Raw genomic sequence first — 25,006 nt, forward strand, 5'->3', positions numbered from 1 at the left:
TACATTGAATTTATAAGGTTGAATATGAACAAAGACACAGTTCATCTGTATCAAACATTGCGACCGCTGCATTTTCACTATCTACTCATAGCCAAAATCTTGTATTTACTTCATTATTTACTAGCATCTCGAAACTCGTTTCCCATATTTGTTGTTTGAAACCAACAAAATATTGTGTAAAATAAATTATACATGTATACGTATAGGTTAGGAGAATTTTTTTGATTAATATATTATTGATTTGATGTTTGTTTGCTAAAGTATGAGGTATTAAATAAGGGTGAGAATCCTTTCAGTATGAGATAATACATGGAATTATTAGGAAACAAGGAAGTATATAGAGAAAAAAAAAATGCATTATTGATAATCAAAGAATAAATCTCAAATCTCACATATTATGACACAAAAACTTAGAAATTTGAAAGGAATGTTACGAAAGAAAGAACTAGAAATTTTTTCTAATTCTTCTTACAAACCACCAGAGGTAATATTCTTTGCAAAGATTCTTAAAGGATCCAAATCTGATGTAACACATCATCGCGCAAGGAGGCGTTTGAATACCCAACACTCAGGGTACGAAAAAGTTGCGCCGTAAGTGTTATTTAAAATAATTCCATTTTTCTTTATTTTTTCTCGCAACTCCTCACACATGTCACGTGTTTCTTCTAATTTCAATGCATAATGGTTGCTTGCAAAAAGCCGAAGGTACAGACCACCCATATGAGTATTACCGTCATATATGCAAAGAACTGCACAGGCCAGGGTTGCATCGACGTGCCTTGATACATTTCGGTGTAAAAGTAAAATAGTGTCTAGATGCAGTCCTTCATGGTAAATAACAATCAGGTAACCAGCCTCCAGACACCTTTCGAAAAAGGGTCTATATCGACCTTCGAAGTAGATGTTGTTTGGATCATGGTCTGCTGAAACAACCCAACCCATTTTTTTAAAATATAATTAAATATTCCAATAAATATCTAATTAAACCAACCAATAAAATAACAATTAAACCGCAAGTCAAAAATAATATTTTATGAATCAATAAATAATTCGACCAACAAAACCAAGAATAACTAACAATCCTAACCGGGTCCAATAACCAAAAACACCAAAAATAAAACAAACGAGTTCCTAGATCATCCTCTCTTCCTTGCCATGATTCAAGGATCACACTTTATCTTTACTTGCATCAACAACACAATGAGATGCGTAAGTATTATCATAAATACTTAGTGAGCCGATCCTCCCATCTACGAGCTATACACACAAGCAAATAAAAGGGTATAATCACAAACACAATACAAACAAACCAGTCATTGAACAATTCACCCAAAACACATTCACCACACCTACATATCATCACACAAAACAAATCACACAACCCAATCGCTCAGATAAGCTCATGGTCACGCACTCACCTTAACAAATTGATTCTAATAACAATTAAACTCGGGAGAGACTCTCCTTGCGTCTGAAACAGTCCAGAAACGTCCTACAACAAGTCACAACCAAAAGCAACCTTGAAACAAACTGGACAAGAAAAACAGAAACAAACAACCTCAAAGACGAAACCCTAAAATACAAAGTAACTGTTAACTATTCAATAGCTCCAGTCAAACGTTAGCCCTAGACGTCACGACGCTTCCCACAAAATATCGTCCTGATCAGAAAACAGACGAGACCACGATCTCAATTTCAATCCCCGCTGGTCCTAATTCGCGTCTGAGAAAACGTGTCTCACGAAACTGCGAATAACTCAACCAATTGTAATCCAAATCAAGTTCTGTAAACTGGAGAATAACAATAAACGACTTGGAAATAACTCTACCTAATTTTGTTACCTTTGACCACGATTTGATATGACGAAACGGATTTCTCCCAAATCCTAACGATTCTGCTCCTTCTCCTTCTCTCTCTTTTTTTCCTTTATAAAACGAAAAGTGGCTAACTAAAGCCCTAATTTCGAGTTTCCTTCTTTTATACGCACACTCTAGGGTTTCCAATTAACCCAACCAATTAAACCGGACGATTTAAAAACAAACCCTAACCGATTTTCCGGTTCACGGGCGTTACAATTCTCCCCCACTAACATAGATTCGTCCACGAATCTAGCTTCACCCTTCCACTCCGAGGGACTCCGTGCAACCATCACTACGGTCCGCACTCCCTCCAACCAGACCCCCTCTAGGTCTCTTTATCCAGTCGATATACTCACGATTTACTAGTCATTGTTGCTCACAACTCACTCTCCACTCTCAGACCGCAATCTTTGAGCATAAACCGTCACTCTCTGGCCTTGGCTACGGTATCTCGGGTATCACACATATTATCTTCCCCACTCAAAGTCAAACTTTGAGTTGTGTCGTCTTACTCTCAGCCACAAAGTCATCAAGTTACGACACTTGGAGAAAACAATACCACAAAACTCGCTCTCGGGTCGCCACCCTAAAGCGTGTTCTCGGATCGTAACCCTGAAGCGTGCTCTCGGATCGTCACCCGAAGCCACCGTACCCCTCGCACTCTAAATACATCAAGTCCCTCGAGTTACCGGTACCTCAGGAGCATACCCAGCTCCTCACGAGTCGTTGGGACCCTCATGTCCCTCGAGCAAACAATACTAAATGCTTCCGAGCAAATCTCCAGACTCTCTCATGGATTCGCGTAAGACATCTTTATGCCTCACCATCCATCATATCCCCTCGAGAACATCCTTATGACCAACTCCCGGCCATCTCGTAAACACACCTTTCTCTTAGGTTGTTTACTCAAACTTTCCAAAAATAGACAAGTCCTTTTTGGGAAACTTTCCATTTTTGGAAATTGCACAACACATTCTTAAATAAGACAACTCAAGTCAAAACCAAGAAAAATACTCATCTTATTAATCATCAATGTCATGATCGTTACAACTCCAAACGAAAATACAAATGAAAGAGAAATAAGAACAACAACTCAAAAGCTCAAAAACTCAATAACACTGAAACTGGAAACCAATGATAGGCAAACTCATGCAGCAACCTGCTTCTCAAAGCACTTCTTGAACCTTGCCTTCATCCTCGCATCTGGCTCCCAAGTCTCCTCTGTCACACCATCGCAGTCCCACAGGACTTTGATCAAAGGAATCTTCTTCCGCCGAAGTTCCTTGATCCTCCTCTCGAGAACCCTCACTGGTCTCGCCTCCAAAGTCATGTTGGGCTGAAGATCCTTTGGAATCTTAGCCAACACCTCATCATCCTTGTGAAGACACTTCCTCAGCATCGACACATGAAAGACCTTGTGAAACGCACGCATAACATCAGGCAACTGTAACCTGTATGCCACTGGTCCCACCCGCTCAACAATCCTGAACGGACCCATGTACCTCGGACTCACCTTAGTCTCTGAGATAGACCTGTTCGGACATTGCAACATGGCCATCTTGAGATACACTCTGTTCCCAACCTCAAACTCAAGCTCTCTCCTCCTCTTGTCAACATAACTCCGTTGTCGATCCTGAGCTTCCTTTATGTTCAGCTTAAGAACCCGGATCCTCTCCGTGCTCTCCTGAACATAATCTGCACCATATATGCTCCTCTCCCCCACTTGGGTCCAGCATAACGGTGTCCTGCATGGCCTCCCGTATAACGCCTCAAAAGGAGCCATCCCAATACTCGCATGATAGTTGTTGTTATAAGCAAACTCTACGAGACTCAAGTGATCCGCCCAATGACCTCCCCAATCCAAGACACACATCCGCAACATATCCTCAAGCGTCTGAATAGTCCTCTCAGATTGCCCATCTGTCTGTGGATGATAAGCCGTGCTCATCTGCAACTTAGTGCCCATCTCTGCTTAAAAGGCTCTCCAAAACGCAGAAGTAAACTTGGAATCCCTGTCTGATACAATACTCACAGGTACTCCATGCAACTTCACGATCTCGCTCACATATTTCTTAGCCAACACCGTCGCTGCGTCGGTTTTTCTGATGGCTAGAAAATGTGCTGACTTAGTCAGACGGTCCACGATCACCCAAATAGGATCTTTGGTTCGCGACACAGGTAACCCAACCACAAAATCCATCGTGATAAAATCCCACTTCCACTCAGGAATGGATAAACTCTGCAACAGGCCACCCGACACCTGATGTTCAGCCTTAACTAACTGGCAAACATCGCACTCTGCGACCCAATTAGCTACATCCTTCTTCATCCCGACCCACTAATAATACCGCTTGAGGTCTTGGTACATCTTAGTCCCTCCTGGATGAATAGAAAACATGCTCGCATGAGCCTCACTCAAGATCTCCCTTCGCAACTCCTCATCCTTAGGCACACAAACTCGCCCATGCACAAGAATAGTCCCATTAGCTGCAAACTGATACTCAGAGCCCTCTGCCTTAGAAGCCGCAATCAACCCCTCATCTTTCTCCTGAGCCAACCGAACTCTAGTCAGAAGATCTGCTCGATCCACAGCTTCCAATCCCAATGGCTCTCGTGCCACAACACACAACCGCAAAGCACCAATCTCACTCACCAAGGCCTCAACACTCTGCCCTGGAGCTGCACCCATGCGCTTACGGCTCAACGCGTCTGCAACCACATTAGCCTTACCAGGATGGTAAGCTATCTCCAGATCATAATCAGCCAACAGCTCCATCCATTGCCTTTGCCTCAAGTTCAGCTCTGGCTGAGTGAATATATACTTCAAACTCTTATGATCCGTGAATACCTACAGTTTCCCGCCATAAAGATAAGACCTCCAAATCTTTAAGGCAAAGATTACTGCAGCCATCTCCAAATCGTGAGTACGATAGTTGCCCTCATGCTTCCTCAACTGACGTGATGCATAAGCAATAACCTTCCCACGCTGCATCAGAACACAACCCAAACCAACTCTCGAGGCATCAGTATACACCATGTAAGGCTCTCCATGCTCTGGCAATGCTAACACTGGTGTACTCGTCAACATCTCCTTCAGACTCACGAAACCCTCCTCGCACTCCGGTGACCACACAAAAGGGACATCCTTCCTTGTCAGCTTAGTCATCGGCTGTGCCATACTCGCAAACCCCTTGACGAACCTCCTATAATACCCTGCCAACCCAAGAAAACTCCTGATCTCAGTGGCATTCGTCGGTCTAGGCCACTCTCTAATTGCCTCAATCTTCCCTGGATCTACTGAAAGTCCCTCTTCAGAAACAATGTGACCTAGAAAACCCATCTCTCTCTGCCAGAACCTGCACTTGCTCAACTTAGCGAACAGCTTCTGCTCCCGCAGTTTCTCCATCACTCTCCTCAGATGTACCTCATGCTCCTCATGACTCTTAGAATACACCAGGATGTCATCAATAAAGATGATCACAAACTCATCCAAAAACTCCTGAAACACGCTGTTCATTAACCTCATGAACACTGCAGGTGCATTAGTCAAACCGAAAGGCATCACCACGAACTCAAAATGTCCATATCTCGTCCTGAAAGCAGTCTTACGAACATCTGCCTCCTCTATCGGGATCTGGTGATAACCCGACGTCAAATCGATTTTGGAGAAACAAGTAGCACCCCTCAACTAATCCAACAACTCATCGATCCTTGGCAAAGGGTACTTGTTCTTCACAGTGACCCGGTTTAACCCCCGGTAGTCAATACATAAGCGGAAACTCCCGTCCTTCTTCTTCACAAATAACACCGGCGCTCCCCAAGGTGAAGTACTAGGACGAATGAATCCCTTACCCAACAAATCCTCTAGCTGCTTCTTCACCTCTGCCATCTCTGCTGGAGCCATCCTGTAGGGTGCCTTAGACAACGGCGCTGTCCCTGGTTCCAACTCAATCGTGAAAGGATCAGACCGTGATGGTGGTAATCCCTGCAACGATTGAATCACATCCTCGAACGCTTGAACAACTCGAATGTCGCTCACTGCTACCTGCCCCACAGACTCCGGCATAGATATTGTCACCAGGTAAGCCTTGCAGCCCTTCTCGATCATTTTTTCTGCCTGCACTGCTGAGATGACGAGACTCCCTGAGGTAGGTCTCACTCTCTGATAAACCAACCTCCCCTCTAGCCGCTAAAAAAAAACTCTCCTACGGTGGCAGTCAAGATGTACTCTGTAATGATCCAACCAATCCATTCCTAGAATAACATAATACAATTCTACAAGACTGATAATCAAATTTGCTGGCATCGACTCCCCTGCAATCTGAATATCCACACCCTTCGCTCTCCCCAAAACCGCTAGAAACTGCCCTCTAGCAACATTGACGGCTCCAAACTGCTCACCAGGATCCCCGCGGATGTTGCCGCACGAGGCACTCTCCGGGGTAATGAAGCACTGCGATGCTCCTGAGTCAAACAACACATGGGCCTCTACACCGCCCACTAATAAGGTCCCAGTAATCGCTCTGTTGCTGGTACCGCCTATCTCACGCGTAGTGTAACCCTGCGGTGCTGCTGCAATATGTGCTAACTGCTGCACTCCCTGCTGCACCAGCGCTCCGTGCTGCACCGCCGGCTGTATTACAGCCACTGTCATCCGCTACAGCTTAGGACAATTTTGCCTGAGATGTCCCCTCTCCCTGTAGTGTTAGCACTCCCTCGTCTCAGCTCGCTGCGTGCAATCCGCTACCTTGTGGTCAAGGCTCCCACAAGAAAAACAATATGCCCGACCACCCTGTCCAGCTCTGGAAGGATGATCCCACTTCCTCTTCTGCCCATGCGCAGGCTTGACGCCCTTGGTAGGTGCACCTGCTGCTGAGTCTTCTTCGGTTGTACCGCTGGACTCACTGCCACCACCTACCTTTGAAGGTCCTCCTCTACCTCAGCAGCCGTCTCCACCAGTGCCGCCTTCGTGGCATACTGCGACACTCTACACCGCACCCTCAAATTCTGTCGAAGTCCCCTCAAGAACCTCCTCATCTAGGCCTGGTCATCCTCCATGCCCCGACCCGCATACACCAAGTGTCGGTTAAACTCCCGGTCATACTCCCGAACCGACCGCTCGCCCTGTGTCAGCTCAAGAAAACGCGCCTCTATACGGTCGAGCGCCTCCTTCGGAAAGTACTTGGCATTAAACTCAGCCACAAAATTTGCCCAAGACATATCTGCCTGCCTCCTCCTGGCAGTCACACTCCGCCACCACAAATGTGCATCCCCCTCTAGAAAATGCACTTCTAGATCCACCCGATACTCTGTTGGACATCTGCTCGAACCGAAGTTCCGCTCAACCCGCGACCTCCAACTGTCGGCCTCCTCGGGACTAGTACCACCAGAAAAACACTCGGTGCCAATCCTCTGCAACTACTCCTTCATCCTCAAATAAGATGGAACCTCCTCAGCAACCGCAGCCCTCTGCTGCACCTCCCCCACTCGTGGCGCAACTCGAGCCTGCACTGGTACCACACCTGGTAACCGCTCCAACTCTGGAACCTAGGCTCTTCTGGCTGCGGCACCCATCACTCCTGGGCCCTCAGCACCAATGGCATGCACACCGGCACCGACACCAGCTCCACCAGCCCACACTCCGGCTGCACCAGCTATATCGACACCAAGACTGTCCCTAACCCCGGGCTCCACAAACTTAGGCTGCGAACCCACACTCTGCTCAAGTGTGGCACTGTGGCCATCACTCTCGCCGGTACCCTCGAGGACTCGTCCCCTACCGCGACCACGACCACGAACTCCAGCTCCTCTAACCATCTGCGCTACTCAAGAACAAATGGCTAAGAAACTAAAACAAACGAATATATCACAAACAACTTACCGTGGAATCTCATTTAAGGCTCGAAGAAGATGATGCTAGGACTCCAACAACCCAAAATTGACTAAACACTCCATAACTAATCCTCAGTATGCTAACACCCTAGCTCATCCCACATCAATCATCAGGAAAATAATTTATCAATTAATTATTCTACACATCCTAGAACCGTGATCGTTCTGATACCAAATTGAAACAACCCAACCCATTTTTTTAAAATAAATTAAATATTCCCATAAATATCTAATTAAACCAACCAATAAAATAACAATTAAACCGCAAATCAAAAATAACATTTTATGAATCACTAAATAATTTGACCAACAAAACCAAGAATAACTAACAATCCTAACTGGGTTCCAATAACCAAAAACACCAAAAATAAAACAAACGAGTTCCTAGATCATCCTCTCTTCCTTGCCATGATTCAACGATCACACTTTATCTTTACCTGCATCAACAACACAATGAGATGCGTAAGTATTATCATAAATACTTAGTGAGTCGATCCTCCCATCTACGAGCTATACACACAAGCAAATAAAAGGGTATAATCACAAACACAATACAAACAAACCAGTCATTGAACAATTCACCCAAAACACATTCACCACACCTACATATCATCACACAAAACAAATTACACAACCCAATCGCTCAGATAAGCTCATGGTCACGCACTCACCTTAACAAATTGATTCTAATAACAATTAAACTCAGGAGAGACTCTCCTTGCGTCTGAAACAGTCCAGAAACGTCGTACAACAAGTCACAACCAAAAGAAACCTTGAAGCAAACTGGACAAGAAAAACAGAAACAAACAACCTCAAACACGAAACCCTAAAATACAAAGTAACCGTTAACTATTAAATCGCTCCGGTCAAACGTTAGCCCTAGACGTCACGAAGCTTCCCACAAAATATCGTCCTGATCGGAAAACAGACGAGACCACGATCTCAATTTCAATCCCCGCTGGTCCTAATTCGCGTCTGAGAAAACGTGTCTCACGAAACTGCGAATAACTCAACCAATTGTAATCCAAATCAAGTTCTGTAAACTGGAGAATAACAATAAACGACTTGGAAATAACTCTACCTAATTTTGTTACCTTTTACCACGATTTGATATGACGAAACAGATTTCTCCCAAACCCTAACGATTCTGCTCATTCTCCTTCTCTCTCTTTTTCTCCTTTATAAAACGAAAAGTGGCTAACTAAAACCCTAATTTCGAGTTTCTTTCTTTTATATGCACACTATAGGGTTTCCAATTAACCCAACCAATTAAACCGGACGATTTAAAAACAAACCCTAACCGATTTTCCGGTTCACGGGCGTTACAATTGAAACAAACCCTAACCGATTATCCGGTTCACGGGCGTTACATCTGCCGCATGGAAATCATCGGGATCACTGTACACGCTGTAATATTAGCATCTTTGAGGGCATCCGTCCGGTAGACTATGTTTCTTCCACGAGGCCTTGAAGTTAAGAGAGGTCTGAGGTACCACCAACATTTGTTAGCCATTTTTGGCTATCTTGGCTAGCAAATCGTCAGGTATATTTGGTGTAGACATATCTTAGAATTACGTATTTCAAAAATAATGAAATTCCTACTCTTAAATAAACAACAATGAATAGTCGGGTAAGTTATGGTTGTAGATAATGCAATCTTAGGTAACTAATAATGTAGTGAAGGATTGTCATATCAACTATATTATTAATTGGAAATCATTGGGAAACTTTACAACCTTTGAAGAGTAGTTTTTTATAATGTCTAAGACTAAATCAAGTATTCGTCCATGGGTATACTGGTCATTTAACATATTGAAAAAAACGCGGAACTATTTCGAATCCCTGATCTATTATCGGGCCAGTCGTATTCAAAGATTGGTACACTGGACTATATGGGCCAATGATTCCAAATATGACCCAATAACACGACACTCCCCTGCACGCAAATAAATAGCAACTATTTAGATTCAAAAACTAATGGCAATCAACAATAAAATCTTAGCTAAACGAATATATTCTTATCCCATAATATCCGTTTTCCAATGCAAAAATACAGCAACAACACCACATTCGAATTCATATTAACAGATATTTATTCTATAACGCAATCAACAATAAATCGTAACTTTCAAAAGATACCATATATATATCTCTTAACTAATTAACATTTCTGAATATCTACATATCATATTTAAGCTTTCCGAATATTTCTTGCCTTTGTACAGAATATAGATTCATCTCCTAAACTAATTATCATTTGACAATATACTGACTTACCAAAACTAATCCATTTAATTAAATTGATCCTTTTGCAGAAAGAATATACCTTATCATAACTTATTCGGTAATATCCTAATAAACTGAAAAATATTCTCTCAACCTAACCTAATGCTCCACGAGATTGATTTAGTAATTAGTATAAATATATGCCCAATATTTTCAAGAACAATACACTCACCTTCAAAAGTTGAACAACTGTTTCTCATCACTCATAATTTTTTAAAAAATTAATTGATACCAAATTAATTTATACTAAATTAGGTTTGATTCACTCACCTTCAACGTTTACCAAATTAATCAAAGATTAGTAACAAGTTTGATTCCTCTCACTATAAATTATTGATTGAGGAAACAAATGGTCTAACATTTCTTTGTCTAGCTCTTCTTTTGATTTATTTGTCTAGCTCTTCTTTGCATTAGGCAAGCGTTGGTGTTATTAAATGAGTAATGAAGAGAAGAAATGATATTGCAGCCAAATCGCATATGTTAATTTTATGTTACTTTATTTTCTAATCAGGTTAACTTTGTTTTCTAAAAGTTTTCAGTCTAATTAACTTCAGATTAAGTATTATGAAGTTAACAATTTCATATATACAACATTTAGGTTTGTTACTGCTTATCAAACAATAGGATAATATAGTTTATGGAAGCAAGCAATTTATTATAATCAAAACCATCGACATACAATGATAAAACAAAGTGAACTATGTTTATTCATCAAATTCGAATAGGTGAAGAGTAGGTACTTAGCAACTTCAACAGTTAAGAATAACAGTATATATATATATATATATATATATATATATATGTATATATTTTTAGCAACTAAACAAAGGTATTATTGTACTTAACATCAAACTAATCTTTTTCATTTAGCTTTCTGTGAAGTTCCAAAGACTAATCTTTTTCATTTAACATTCTTAGAAACAAGTGACGATGTATAATTTAGGTGAGGAAAACTTTTCAAGTCAAAGGAATCTTTACATTTAGAATTCTGGAAATCTCCAAGGTGAACATCTAAGCCTTCTATCGTGTTTCGAGTAGCTTATTATCAAGAAATTTTAGTTCGGAACACGGGAAATTGTAGCACATAATGATTTTGTTAGCTGTAGTGTTAAAAGAAAACGAAATCAAATCCGTCTCATTTGATCTACGACTATATATAGATTTCAAAATAATTACCCATAGCAGATCCTGTTTTTTGACAATTCTTGGGGACGATCTATTATCAAACAAATTATTTCAAAGATTATAAATTTAATCGACAGATTTGAAAACAAAAAAAACTAATATATGATGCAACAAAAAACATACTTCTTTATAGAACTAAATCTGTAAAGTATATACAAAGTATAACAGAGACTAAAATAGGTGGATTATCTGTGAATTTTGCTACAGATTTGTCGATCGACCGACAATGTTCAACAATTTGGGTTTGCACCAAAAGACAACGTGTCTTCAAACAATAATTTAATTATCTGTCCAAAATAAGAAAAACATAATTCATTACAAACATAATTCATTACTAAATCAATTACAAAACATTATTCGGCCCAATATATAAATGTTTTTCGGCCCATACCAAAATATCCCAAACCTGTTATTGCTTGGCTTGACTCTGTAAACTCTGATTGCATCTTGATTGCTAGCATCACACCCATTTAGATTGACAACATAAAATACTACAACGACAGGATAGTGTTTTAGGATTAATTGACTAAAAACCTATTATCAATTTGGCGCCGTTGTCAATTGGGTGTTTGTTTGTTATATTTAAGATTTCAGACTTGCTTACATCAAGTTCTTTTTCAATTTTCACTTCAAGTACTAACTGTGTGTTTTTCTTGTTGTCTTCTTGATCCAGGTACACCTCTCCTGTATGCGAACTCGATCAACCGGCAACCATAACCTGCTTTTCAACGATAACATTGATCGCATAGCTCGCGAACTAAGAGAAAGGAGAAACATAGTCGACCTTGTACAACACCAACAACCACTTGAAATGGCTGATGAACAAAATCAACAAAATGGACCTGCGAACATTGGTGCTAGAGATGCACTAAGGGATCACCGTTTGAGGATGGGAATTGCACCTCCTGCTATCCAGAACAACAACTTCGAGATTAAGAGAGGTCTCATCTCGATGATTCAGGGGAACAAGTTCCATGGTCTGCCTATGGATCAAATCGACCATTTGGATGAATTTAATAGGCTCTATCACCTAACCAAAATCAACGGTGTCAGTGATGACCGATTCAATCTCCGGTTGTTTCCATTCTCCTTGGGCGACAAAGCACACATCTGAAAAAAGAATTTGCCCCATGACTCAATCACCACCTGGGATGATTGCAAGAAGGCCTTTCAGGCAAAGTTTTTCTCCAACGCCAGAACTGCAAGACTCAGAAATGAGATTTCTGGTTTTTCACAGAAGACTGGTGAAAGCTTCTGTGAAGCATGGGAGCGTTTCAAGGGTTATACCAACCAATGCCCTCATCATGGCTTCAAGAAAGCCTCTCTGCTCGGCACTCTATATAGACGTGTTCTACCATGGATCATAATGCTTCTGGATACTACAAGCAATGGGAATTTCCAGAATAAAAATGTTCAAGAAGACTGGGAATTGGTTCAGAATTTAGCTCAGTCAGATGGAAATTACAACGAGGACTGCGACAGGACCATCAGAGGAACAATCGACTTTGATGACAAACATAGGAAGGAGAATAAAGCTCTGAATGACAAGCTGGATAGGATTCTTCTTAGCCAGCAGAAGCATGTGCACTTCCTTGTTGATGATGAGCAGTATCAGGTCCAAGATGGGGAGGGGAACCAGTTAGAAGAAGTTAGCTACATCAACAATCAAGGTGGCTACAAAGGGTACAACAACTTCAAGACTAACAACCCCAACCTCTCTTACCGAGGCACCAATGTTGCTAATCCATAGGATCAAGTGTATCCTCCACAACAAGTGCATGGTGAGAGCAAACCCTTTGTTCCCTACAACCAAGGCTTTGCTCCTAAGCAGCCATTTCAGAAGAACTACCAGCCGCAACCACCACTTGGGTTTGCACCTCGGCAACACCAAGGTCCTTCTGCTCTTGATACTGACATGAAACAAATGCTACAACAGCTACTCCAAGGACAAGCATCTGGCTCCATGGAGATTGTTAAGAAGATATCTGAATTACACAATAAGCTGGACTGTAGCTACAATGATATAAATGTCAAGGTGGAGACACTGAATTCCAAAGTCCGATCCTTGGAGGGATATTCTACATCTACTTCCGCTCAGAAACAGACAAGCCAACTTCCAAGAAAAGCGATTCAGAATCCAAAAGATTATGCTGATGCTCATGGTATCACCCATCATAATGGAAAAGCACTTCCAATCAGAGAGGAACCTAAAACAGTCACTGAGGACAGTGAAGATAATGATGGGGAGGATATCAGTCTCAGTAAAGATCAAGTCGAAAAACAACTCGAGCAGGCACTCGACCAGTCACTTGACCAACCACTCGAGCATCCACTAGACCACGTTACTCGACCACCATTCCCACTAACATCACCAACTGCTCCAAAACTAGTTTCTCTCACGAACAAAGAAAAGGTCTTTGTTCCTCCTCCTTACAAACCCCATCTTCCATTTCCTGGCCGTCACAAGAAAGCACTGGCAAATAAGTATAGAGCTATGTTTGCCAAGAACATCAAGGAAGTAGAGTTAAGGATACCTCTTGTCGACGCTCTAGCACTTATCCCGGATTCCCACAAGTTTCTGAAAGACTTGATCGTGGAGAGAATTCAAGAAGTGCAACGGATGGTAGTATTGAGTCACGAATGCAGTGCGATTATACAGAAGAAGATCATTCTAAAGAAGCTTAGTGATCCTGGTTCATTCACTCTACCATGCTCTTTAGATCCATTGGCTTTCAACAGATGCCTATGTGATTTAAGAGCACCAGTCAGTCTCATGCCACTCTCCGTTGCCAAAAGATTGGGGCTCACTCAATAGAAATCTTGCAACATATCCCTTATCTTAGCTGACAGATCAGTAAGGATCCCTCATGGTTTACTTGAAAACCTACCAATCAGGATTGGAGCTGTAGAGATACCACAGACTTTGTAGTCCTAGAAATGGATGAAGAGCCCAAAGACCCTTTGATTTTGGGAAGATCGTTCTTAGCAACTGCAGGAGCTATTATTGATGTCAAGAAAGGGAAGATCGATCTAAACCTTGGCAAAGATTTTAGGATGACCTTTGACGTCAAAGATGCAATGAAGAAGCCTACTATAGAAGGGCAACTCTTTTGGATCGAAGAGATGGATCAGTTAGCTGAAGAGTTACTGGAAGAGCTTGCAGAAGAAGATCACCTTAATAGTGCTTTGACCAAGAATTGTGAAGATGGATTTCTGCATTTGGAGACTTTGGGCTACTAGAAGCTGTTAGATTCACATAAAGTGATGGAAGAATCAGAACCCTTTGAAGAATTGAATGGGGCAGCAATAGAGGTAATGGTTATGAATGAAGAATAGTCAACAAAGGTTCAACCTGCTCACTTGAAGACATACTCGACCAGTCACTCGACCGCATCTATCAGTGACACTATGGAGCTGATCATTCTAACTTCAGATGACTGGTCTGTACTTAAAGCACCGAAGGTTGATCTCAAACCACTTCCTCAAGGTCTGCGGTACAAATTCCTTGGTTCAAACTCTACTTACCCTATGATCGTTAATGCTGAGTTAAATGATGATGAAGTGAACCTGATGTTGTCTGAACTTAAAAAGTATAGAAGAGCAATTGGTTATTCATTATCTGACATTAAGGGAATTTCAGCTAGTTATGCAATTATAGGATCCATCTTGAAAACGAATCTTATTCTAGTATTGAACCACAAAGGAGGTTAAATCCTAATTTGAAAGAAGTAGTGAAAAAAGAAAATTTGAAACTGCTTGATGTTGGTGCCATATACCATATTTCTGATAGTACTTGGGTTTCTCCAGTGCATGCGTCCCTAAAAAAGGTGGAATGACTGTTGTTAAAAATGAAAAGGATGAATTGATCCCGACTAGAACTATAACTGGGTATAGATGTGTATTGATTATAGAAAGCTAAATACTGCATCTAGGAAAGATTATTTTCCTTTACCATTCATTGATCAAATGCTTGAACTCTTAGCTAATCACCCATACTATTAATTTCTTGACTGATATAGTAGTTTCTTTCAAATACTAATTCACCCTAATGATCAAGAGAAAACTACTTTCACATGTGCTTATGGAATTTTTGCCTATAAGAGAATGCCATTTGGTTTATGCAATGCTCCTGCAACGTTTCAGAGGTGTATGACCTCTATATTTTCGGATTTAATCGAGGAGATGGTGGAGGTCTTCATGGATAATGTTTTGGTCTATGGCCTCTCCTTCTCCTCATGTTTGTTGAATCTTAGCAGGGTATTGACCAGGTGCGAAGAGACTAATCTTGTTCTCAATTGGGAAAAGTGTCATTTCATGGTGAAGGAAGGCATAGTGTTGGGTCACAAGATATCAGAGAAGGGTATAGAGGTTAAGAAGGGAAAAATCAAAGTGATGATGCAGTTGCAGCCACCAGAAACTGTCAAAGACATCAGAAGTTTCTTTGGTCATGCTGAGTTCTACAGGATATTTATTAAAGATTTCTCCAAGATAGACAGGCCGTTAACTAGACTATTGTGCAAGGGGACCAAGTTAGAATTCTATGAGAATTTCCTCAAATCCTTTCACACCGTCAAGCAAGCTTTGGTATCTGCTCCTGTTGTTCGAGCTCATAATTGGGACTATTTGTTCGAGATTATGTGTGATACATCGGATTACGTCGTAGGAGCTGTACTAGGCCAGAGAATAGACAAGGAGCTTCACGTTATATATTACGCCAACTTGACGTTGGATGAAGCTCAAGGAAGATATGCAACAACTGAGAAGGAGCTTCTAGCTGTTGTATTCACATTTGAGAAGTTCAGAAGCTATTTGATTGGATCCAAGGTCATTGTCTATACAGACCATGCAGCTTTAAAGCATCTGTATGCCAAGAAGGATACTAAACCAAGACTGTTGAGGTGGATACTTCTGCTACAAGAGTTTGAAATGGAAATAGTAGATAAGAAAGGGATTGAAAATGGTGCAGCTGACCATCTGTCAATTGAAGAACCTATTCCGATAGACGACTTAATGCCAAAAGAGCAACTCATGGTTATAAAATTCTTTGGTGGTAGTTACTGCGGGAAAGAGTTCCACCAACTGAATGCTGTTGAGGGAAGATCTCCGTGGTATGCTGATCACGTCAATTATTTGGCATGCGGAGTAGAGCCTCCCAACTTGACCAGTTATGAAAAGAAAAAGTTTTTCAGTGACATACACCATTACTACTGGGATGAGCCTTACCTCTACACCCTCTCCAAAGATAAGATCTTACAGGAGATGCATCTCAGAAGATGAGGTAGAAGGTATCCTGCTACATTGGCACGGCTCCGCCTTTGGTGGCCACTTTGCGATATTCAAGACAGTGTCAAAGATTCTGCAAGCAGGCTTTTCGTGACCAACAATGTTTAAGGACGCTCATGAGTTTGTCTTAAAATGTGATTCATGCTAGAGGAAGGGCAACATCAGCACGAGGAATGAGATGCCTCAGAACCCAATCTTGGAAGTGGAGATCTTTGATGTATGGGAAATCTATTTTATGGGTCCATTCCCATCTTCATATGGTAACAAGTATATTCTGGTAGCCGTAGATTACGTATCAAAGTGGGTCGAAGCTATTGCCAGTCCTACTAACGATGCAAAAGTTGTGTTGAAGCTGTTCAAAACCATAATCTTCCCGAGATTTGGAGTTCCAAGGGTAGTAATCAGTGAAGGTGGAAAGCATTTCATCAACAAGGTTTTTGAGAACCTCCTAAAGAAACATGGAGTAAGACATAAGGTCGCCACTCCTTATCATCCACAGACAAGCGGGAAGGTGGAAATCTCCAACAGGAATATAAAAACGATTCTAGAAAAGATTGTTCGGATTACAAGGAAAGACTGGTCTGCAAAGCTCGATGACGCACTGTGGGCTTACAGGACTGCCTTCAAGACCCCCATTGGTACGACTCCCTTCAATCTTCTCTATGGAAAATCCTGTCACCTACCTGTTGAGCTCGAGTACAATTATATGTGGGCGGTTAAACTACTGAACTTTGACATAAAAACCGCTTAGGAGAAGCGGTTGATCCAACTTAATGACCTTGATGAGATCTGTTTAGAAGCTTATGAGAGCTCTAAGATATACAAGGAGAGGACCAAGCTTTTCCATGACAAGAAGATCATCACCAAGGATCTCCAGGTTGGTGATCAGGTGTTGCTATACAACTCTCGCCTGAAACTCTTTCCAGGAAAGTTTAAGTCTAGATGGTTTGGTCCCTTCTGTGTTATTGAAGTCCGCCCTTATTAAGCAGTCACTCTAGCTGGTAAGAGTGGAGATTTCACAGTGAATGGTCAAAGGCTCAAGAAATACTTAGCAGATCAAATCCTTCTAGAGGTGACTTTGGCTCATCTCCAGGAACCTCTTGATGATTAAAGGAGTAAGGAAGTCAAGCTAATGACTTAAAACAAGATCACTTGGGGGGGGAAGTCCCATGCCTTTCTTTGAACTATTCACTCGACCACATTTATCAGCGACACTATGGAGCTGATCATTCCAACTTCAGATGACTGGTCTGAACTCAAAGCACCGAAGGTTGATCTCAAACCACTTCCTCAAGGTCTGAGGTATGCATTCCTTGGTTCAAACTCTACTTACCCTGTGATCATTAATGCTGAGTTAAATGATGATGAAGTGAACCTGCTGTTGTCTGAACTTAAAAAGTATAGAAGAGCAATTGGTTATTCATTATCTGACATTAAGGGAATTTCACCTAGTTTATGCAATTATAGGATCCATCTTGAAAACAAATCCTATTCTAGCATTGAAGCACAGAGGAGGTTAAATCCTAACTTGAAAAAAGTAGTGAAAAATAAATTTTGAAACTGCTTGATGCTGGTGTCATATACCCTATTTCTGATGGTACTTGGGTTTTTCTAGTGCATGCGTCCCTAAAAAAGGTGGAATGACTGTTGTTAAAAATGAAAAGGATGAATTGATCCCGACTATAACTCTTTCCAGGGAAGCTTAAGTCTAGATGGCTGGTCCCTTCTATATCACTGAAGTCCGCCCTTATTGAGCAGTCACTCTAGCTGGTAAGAGTGGAGATTTCACATTGAATGGTCAAAGGCTCAAGAAATACTTAGCAGATCAAATCCTTCCTGAGGTGACTTCGGCTCATCTCCAGGAACCTCTTGATGATTAAAGGAGTAAGGAAGTCAAGCTAATGACTTAAAACAAGCTCACTTGGGGGAGGGGGGGGGGGTTTAAGTCCCATGCCTTTCTCTGTACATATTTTTGTTTTCCTTGTAATTTTTGATGCATTTTACTAGTGGTTTCAGGAGATAACTGCTAATGTTTAAGTGCAATGGATTCAACCTCAAAAATTCACTTGACCACATGATGTAGAGATCGAGTGTCTCTGTGCAATCGAGTATAAACAAGGTTTCAGTTGGAGCTTCAACATGTCACTCGATCACACTGGCCACATGCTGATGAGGAAATATAATCGAGTAAACTTGATGATTCTGAGCCTTTATACTCGACCTCGTACTCGACCGTAATAAGCCATATGGCGACCAGCGGTGGAAATCGAGTGTGTTGTTGTTTTGACCCAAAAATTCAACCTTATACTCGACCAATAGAGGCTACAGAGACTTACAGAGGATTTTAGGATTTCCTGAGGTTTTGCAGTCAACAGGGAACTGAGCTTAATGACAAAACAACATAGCGTGGACCACACGCGTTTTCTCACTGAGGATAAGATGGAGAGAGAAATACAAATTTAATCTCCACCATTCCTTTTGAAATCGCCTTCATTCCTTCAAAACACTAAAGAAATTTACTCGACCTCTGAGGAAAATAAACACTTCGCCGCCTCTCAAGTTCACCATCTCCAAGACTCGATTTCAACAAGATTACTCGACTGCTGCGGAAGAGAAGTATTTCACCGTCGCAATCGAGTACGCCGACTCGTCCTTGGTCGAGTAGCACCAGTTTTAACCCCATCGAAAGCACATTCATCCCCTCTGGAATCTAAGTAACTTCGAAGAGTCACTCGACAGCCGCTACGCCGCCGCAATCGAGTTCACCATCTTATTCACCATCGAGTAGAATCAGTTTGGCCGTCGAAACCTCAAGAACACTAGACCAGATTCAAGATTCCAAACGATAATTCCGGTTGACTGAGAGTTTACTCGATCGCTGGTGCTCTCATTTAGCAGATCCACTCGACATCACCAGTTTTACTCGACCACCACTCTATGCAACTTGATTCCAATCATGAAAGAAGAGCTTGTGAACACGTCAGCTTACTCGAGTACTGGGTTACACTCGACCAGTTTAGTCCTTTTTGTTAATTCTTGAGAACAATTCCGGTTTCATAGTTTTTTTTGAGACTAACCTATTGACATTTGAGTTTTGAGTTCTCAATCTTTTTCAGGATCATTATGAGCAACTATAGTGGCGGTTCGTCAATTGATTCCGACTATAACTTGGATGAGGCTGAGTTTTCATCTTTAAGACCGGAAAGAGAACAGAGGGAATATGAGAATTTCAGGAGAAGAGCTGAGATAGCTCTAGGGAAGAGAGCAGTGACAGAGAGGTATGAGCTGATAGACGAGGAGATGGAGGTCGAGTATATGCCTGAGCATTCTCATAGAGCCACAAAACCTCTACACAAGCCTGGGTTATTGCCAGCTGAGGAGTATATCAGACTCTTCAAGCTGAATGAGTTCTACAACACAAAGTATCCCTGCTCAACTACCCTAGCACAGCTTGGATTACTGGAGGATTTCAGCACATGTACCAGAGTTGTCACCTGGACACTCTGATGGCTTACCCATATGTAGCCTACGAGGAAGAAACAATTCAGTTCCTTTCCACACTACAAGTGGAGCTCCACCAAGGTATGACCTTTAATGATTTGGAAAGTGAAGGATTGGGATTCTTGAGATTCTCTGTGTATGGTCAGGATTATATGATGTCAATCAAGCGTTTGGAAGGATTGTTTGGTTTCCCAGTGGAACGGGAACCAAGCCCAAGTATGACAGAGATGAGTGGAAGGATTTATGGATCACCATTGGCAGCTCTGTACCACTAAATTCTTCTAGATCCAAGAGCAACCAGATATGCAATCCTTTCATCAGGTACTTCCAGCGTTCTGTGGCCAATGTCCTCTACTCTAGAGAGATAACAGGGACTGTCACCAACTTTGATATGGAGATGATCACTATGGCTCTCAGAAGTACTCTCCGCCAAACCAAGAACGGTATTTCTCTCCAAGGTGAAATCAATGACACTCCTCTCTCTATACTTCTTCTGATCCACATGTGTGGATATAAGAGCTGGGCTACCAGCAATAACCACAAGAGAGCACGAGGCGCTCTTTGCAGATGAGGGGTTCTGACACCAATTCTTATCGCTTGTGGAGTCCCAATCACATCTGATGGACTTGAGCCACGAGCAATGGATCTCGAGCATCTACGACACTACGAAATCCTCGAGTTGGAAATGGTCGACGACAGGCATCGTTTCAAGTTTGAGCACTTTACAAACAAGAAAGCCAACATCCTTCCCCCCAGTCCTAAGCTTAGACGCATAATAGAGGGAGATAACATTTATTTCACACCTGCGCTTGAGAACCTCTATTACAAGAACGCTTAGCTGATAGATGAGGATGCAAGACGGTACTGAGGATGAGATCGGTGAGACGGATGAGGAGAAGTATGATTCAAGCATGTATCATTTCAGTGAGCACGTAGCTCTAGCGAGGGAGAGTAAGAGCTTGAGTGAAGCTCACAGAAACAATAGCAAGTTGCAGAAGTGGTGCAAGAAGCAAGACAAGTTCATTATCAAATGCCTAAAGACTATCAAGTCTTTGAAGGCCATGCTAAGCTGCTCCACTTCCACTACAACTATTCTGCAGGGACAGCCTCCTCAGGACATGCCATTGAGGAGATTTGACGAGCTTGAGCCGAGTCAACACAGGCCTGAGCCTAGTGAGCAGAGGGTCTCACATTTCCCAGCTACACATTCATCATTCGAGTCTCGGGAGCACATGAAGAAGAAGAAGGCTATGCTCGTTCGCTCTAGCAGCAGATCATGCCTTATCAACTCGAGGAGATCACTCGACCGCCATGCTGGCCGCAAAAGAAGAAGAGAGGTCGAGTATCCTTGTGGCGGTGCTGGCCGCAGAAGAGGCGATGAGGTCAAGTATCCTCAGGGAGTTGGGGCTGAGACAGAACAGGGCGACACTTTCATTGCTTGGGAGCAATCACAGGCAGCCATTGATGACCAACTCTGTTCATACTTCGACAGAGGTAAGCACCTGACTTCACCATTGTACTATACCATCTCGTGTTTTTATTTTGTTTTTGTGATGTGTTTTGTCCTGAGTACTCTCTTCCAAGTTTAGTAACACAAAGGATTGTTTGATTTAAGCTAGATTACTATACTCGATCACACTGTCATGATTTGATACCATTCCCTATCAATTTGAACCTGAATCTGATTTTTTAATTATCATGTCTGTATCAAATTTCAACTCATGGATACCCTAAAATACATGGATTTTCTTATTCATTTTAACCACTAATAATAGGTTTTTAGTCAATTAATCCTAAAACACTATCCTGTCGTCCTAGTATTTTAGGTTGTCAATCCAAATGGGTGTGATGCTAGTAATCAAGATGCAATCAGAGTTCACATAGTCAAGGCAAGCAATAACAGGTTTGGAGTTTCTAGCAGTCCTAAATGAACATGCAGGAAACAGAAATTCAAGTAGAAACAGTTAAAACACTCGACCAACACAGCATGTTGCCAAGCACTAGGTGTGGTCGAGTGACAAGTCGAGTAAATAGCAGAGACAGTAACAAAGATACTCGACTGCACAGTCTGTTACACGACAATTGGGTGTAGTCGAGTATATGAATGATAACATCTTTAAAATGCAAAAGCTAAGCGAGGAGTAAGCAATGACAGAGTAAACAAAGAAATCAATTAGATGAGAAATTCCCGAGGATTGGGTAATAGAATAGTTAGTTTCCTCAGTCTACAGGTGATTGACATGCTCAATAAAATATCCCTAGACAACAAGTTCGATAACCAAATCTAAGTGCCACCGCAACAGAGATCCTCAAGTTAAAGTATTCCCAGAATCAATCACCATTTACGAGAGCTAACCTAACAGGCATTACGAATCAACAAGTTAAAGCCAAAACGCTCCCTGTAACCAATACCTTGGTACAGAGCCACGAATCTCTAGAAGTAGTGGTTCAGACATTTTATCGAACACTTATATGGTGCGGAAATGTCTGGGCTCAAATTTCAATTGATCAGAAAGCAATAGGCATTAAGAACAACTATTCCAGAAGGGACTATATATCAAACTCAACCAGCTAACAGACCGAGGATTCTAAACTACTCTATCCCATCTTCAGAAACCTAGTCACTACTCAGACTTCATTTCAGAAAACATAAACGATGACATGAATGAAAACATCATAGCAACAAAGTAATAACAAAATGATACAACATGAACTACTTAGTAAACGAAATGTAAAGCAAATATTGAATAGATTAAGAGAAATCCGGATTACAAAATGTCAAGAACACAAGTTACTTATAGCAAAATGTTCTGAAACCCTAATACTCAAATGACATCAAGTGGTAGTGATCGAGTGGATGGGGAGAAGTAGAGATGGTAATGCTCGACCAAGGGGTCGAGTGGTGGTGAGAAGTGGTGATGCCTTTTACTCGACCCTGGTCGAGTATCGTGAACGAGAGTGTTGCGGTCGAGTGACTAGCTGCGGAGGTCATGACCAAGCACTTCAAGAAGACCAGGATGGCGGTACTCGAGCTCGTGGTCGACTATGTTGATTTGATCAGGTCCACTTCTTCCAATTAGCTTAAAGAAGCTCCAAATCACCTTAAAACAACATAAATATGCAATATGCATGCAAAACTATCCTAAACATGCAAAGTGATGACAAATGATGAGAAATGGTATAAAACAGTGGTGATATGATGATAAAGTGATGACAAATGGATGCTCAACACATGTAAAATTCACACTTATCTACCACTCTTGTTAGTCCATATAAAACAGTGGTGATATGATGATAAGTGTGCATTTTACATGTTTTGAGCATCCATTTGTCATCACTTTATCATCATATCACCACTGTTTTATACCATTTCTCATCATTTGTCATCACTTTGCATGTTAAGGATAGTTTTGCATGCATATTGCATATTTATGTTGTTTTGAGGTGATTTGGAGCTGCTGGTGAGGTAATTGGAAGAAGTGGACCTAATCAAATCAACATACTCGACCACAAGCTCGAGTACCGTCATCCTAGTCTTCTTGAAGTGTGCATTTTACATGTTTTGAGCATCCATTTGTCTTAGCATCATATCATCACTGTTTTATATCATTTCTCATCATTTGTCATCACTTTGCACGTTTAGGATAGTTTTGCATGCATGTTACATATTTGTGTTGTTTCCAGGTGATTTAGAGCTGTTGGGCGAGCTAATTGGAAGAAGCGGACCTGATCACAGCAGAACACTCGACCCATTGGTCGAGTAGATGGCTCCACATCTTTAACAAACCACTCGACCCGGTCGAGTAGAAGAACTCATCACTTCACGTCACCACTCGACCCCCTGGTCGAGTACCACCATGAGAGTCACACGATCACACCACTCGACCCCCTGGTCGAGTATCATCACCTCAATACCTAACCATCACTCAATCACACCACTCGACCAATTGGTCGAGTAACTCCATCACGTTCACTCGATCACTCTACCTTCAAGCCGGGTATCACCATCTCTATAACTTGACTGCATACTCGACTGCAAGCTCCAGAGTCTTCTCCATTCCGCACTCAACCAGACACTCGAGCACAAGGAAGAAAAGAAGACTCCAGCTTATCACTCGACCATTCACTCAACCACCTGGGTCGAGTACCGTTCTTAATCCGTCCCAATACTGGGTCGTTTTGAGTATTAGGATTACGCAATATTTTGCTATAAGTAGCATGTATTTTACATTTTTGTAAAATCTAAGTTTTATTCCGCAGACACTGTGTTCTTGACATTTTGTAATCCTCATTTCTCTTAATCTATTCAGTATTCAGTATTTGCTTTTCAATATCATTTACTAAGTTGTTCATCTTGTTATCATCTTGCTATTACTCTGTTGCTATTATGTTTTCATTATGTTCATCGTTTATGTCTTCTACAATGATGTGTGAGTAGTGAATAGGTTTCTGAGGATGGGTTAGAGTAGTTTAGAATTCTCAGTATGCTAGGTGGTTGAGTTTGATTTATAGATCCTTTCTGGATTAGTTGTTCTTAATGCCTATTGCTTTCTGATCAACTAGAATTTGAGCTCAGACATTTCCGCGCCCAAAAGGTGTTCGATGAAATGTCTGAACCACTAATTCCAGAGATTCTTGGCTCTGTACCAAGGTATTGGTTTTAGGGAGCGTTTTGGCTTTAACTTGTTTGATTCGTAATGCCTGTTAGGTTAGCTCTCGTCAATGGTGATTGAGTCTGGGACAAGTTTAACTTGAGGGTCTCTGTTGCAGTGGCACTTAGATTTGGTTACCGAACTTGTTGGCTAGGGATAATTTATTGAGCATGTCAATTACCTGTAAACTGAGGAAACGAAACTACTCAATTACCCCATCCTCGGGAATTCTTTATCTGATTGATTTCTTTGTTTACTCTACTGTTGTTTACTGCATCTTATTACCTGTTGTTTAGTTTTTGCATTTCTCTCTTGTTACTCGACCTGATACTCGACCACTTAGTTGTC

At 41.5% G+C, this 25,006-nt stretch overlaps 4 pseudogenes across 4 annotated transcripts; 3 read left to right on the forward strand and 1 right to left on the reverse strand.

Moving 5' to 3' along the window:
• Positions 1 to 364: 364 nt before the first annotated feature.
• Positions 365 to 9,313, reverse strand: AT4G05585 (annotated as a pseudogene; the record flags this gene model as incomplete). The annotated part of the gene is made up of 1 exon: positions 365 to 9,313.
• A 2,597-nt stretch (positions 9,314 to 11,910) lies between these two features.
• Positions 11,911 to 17,578, forward strand: AT4G05586 (annotated as a pseudogene; the record flags this gene model as incomplete). Its single annotated transcript has 1 exon — positions 11,911 to 17,578.
• Positions 17,579 to 19,622: 2,044 nt separating this feature from the next.
• On the forward strand, positions 19,623 to 21,656 carry AT4G05587 (annotated as a pseudogene; the record flags this gene model as incomplete). Its single annotated transcript has 1 exon — positions 19,623 to 21,656.
• Positions 21,657 to 23,401: 1,745 nt separating this feature from the next.
• Positions 23,402 to 24,307, forward strand: AT4G05588 (annotated as a pseudogene; the record flags this gene model as incomplete). Its single annotated transcript has 1 exon — positions 23,402 to 24,307.
• Between the last annotated feature and the right edge of the window lie 699 nt (positions 24,308 to 25,006).

The sequence above is a fragment of the Arabidopsis thaliana genome, chromosome 4 (assembly GCF_000001735.4).
Source record: "Arabidopsis thaliana chromosome 4, partial sequence".
In the NCBI taxonomy this organism is placed as follows: domain Eukaryota; kingdom Viridiplantae; phylum Streptophyta; class Magnoliopsida; order Brassicales; family Brassicaceae; genus Arabidopsis; species Arabidopsis thaliana.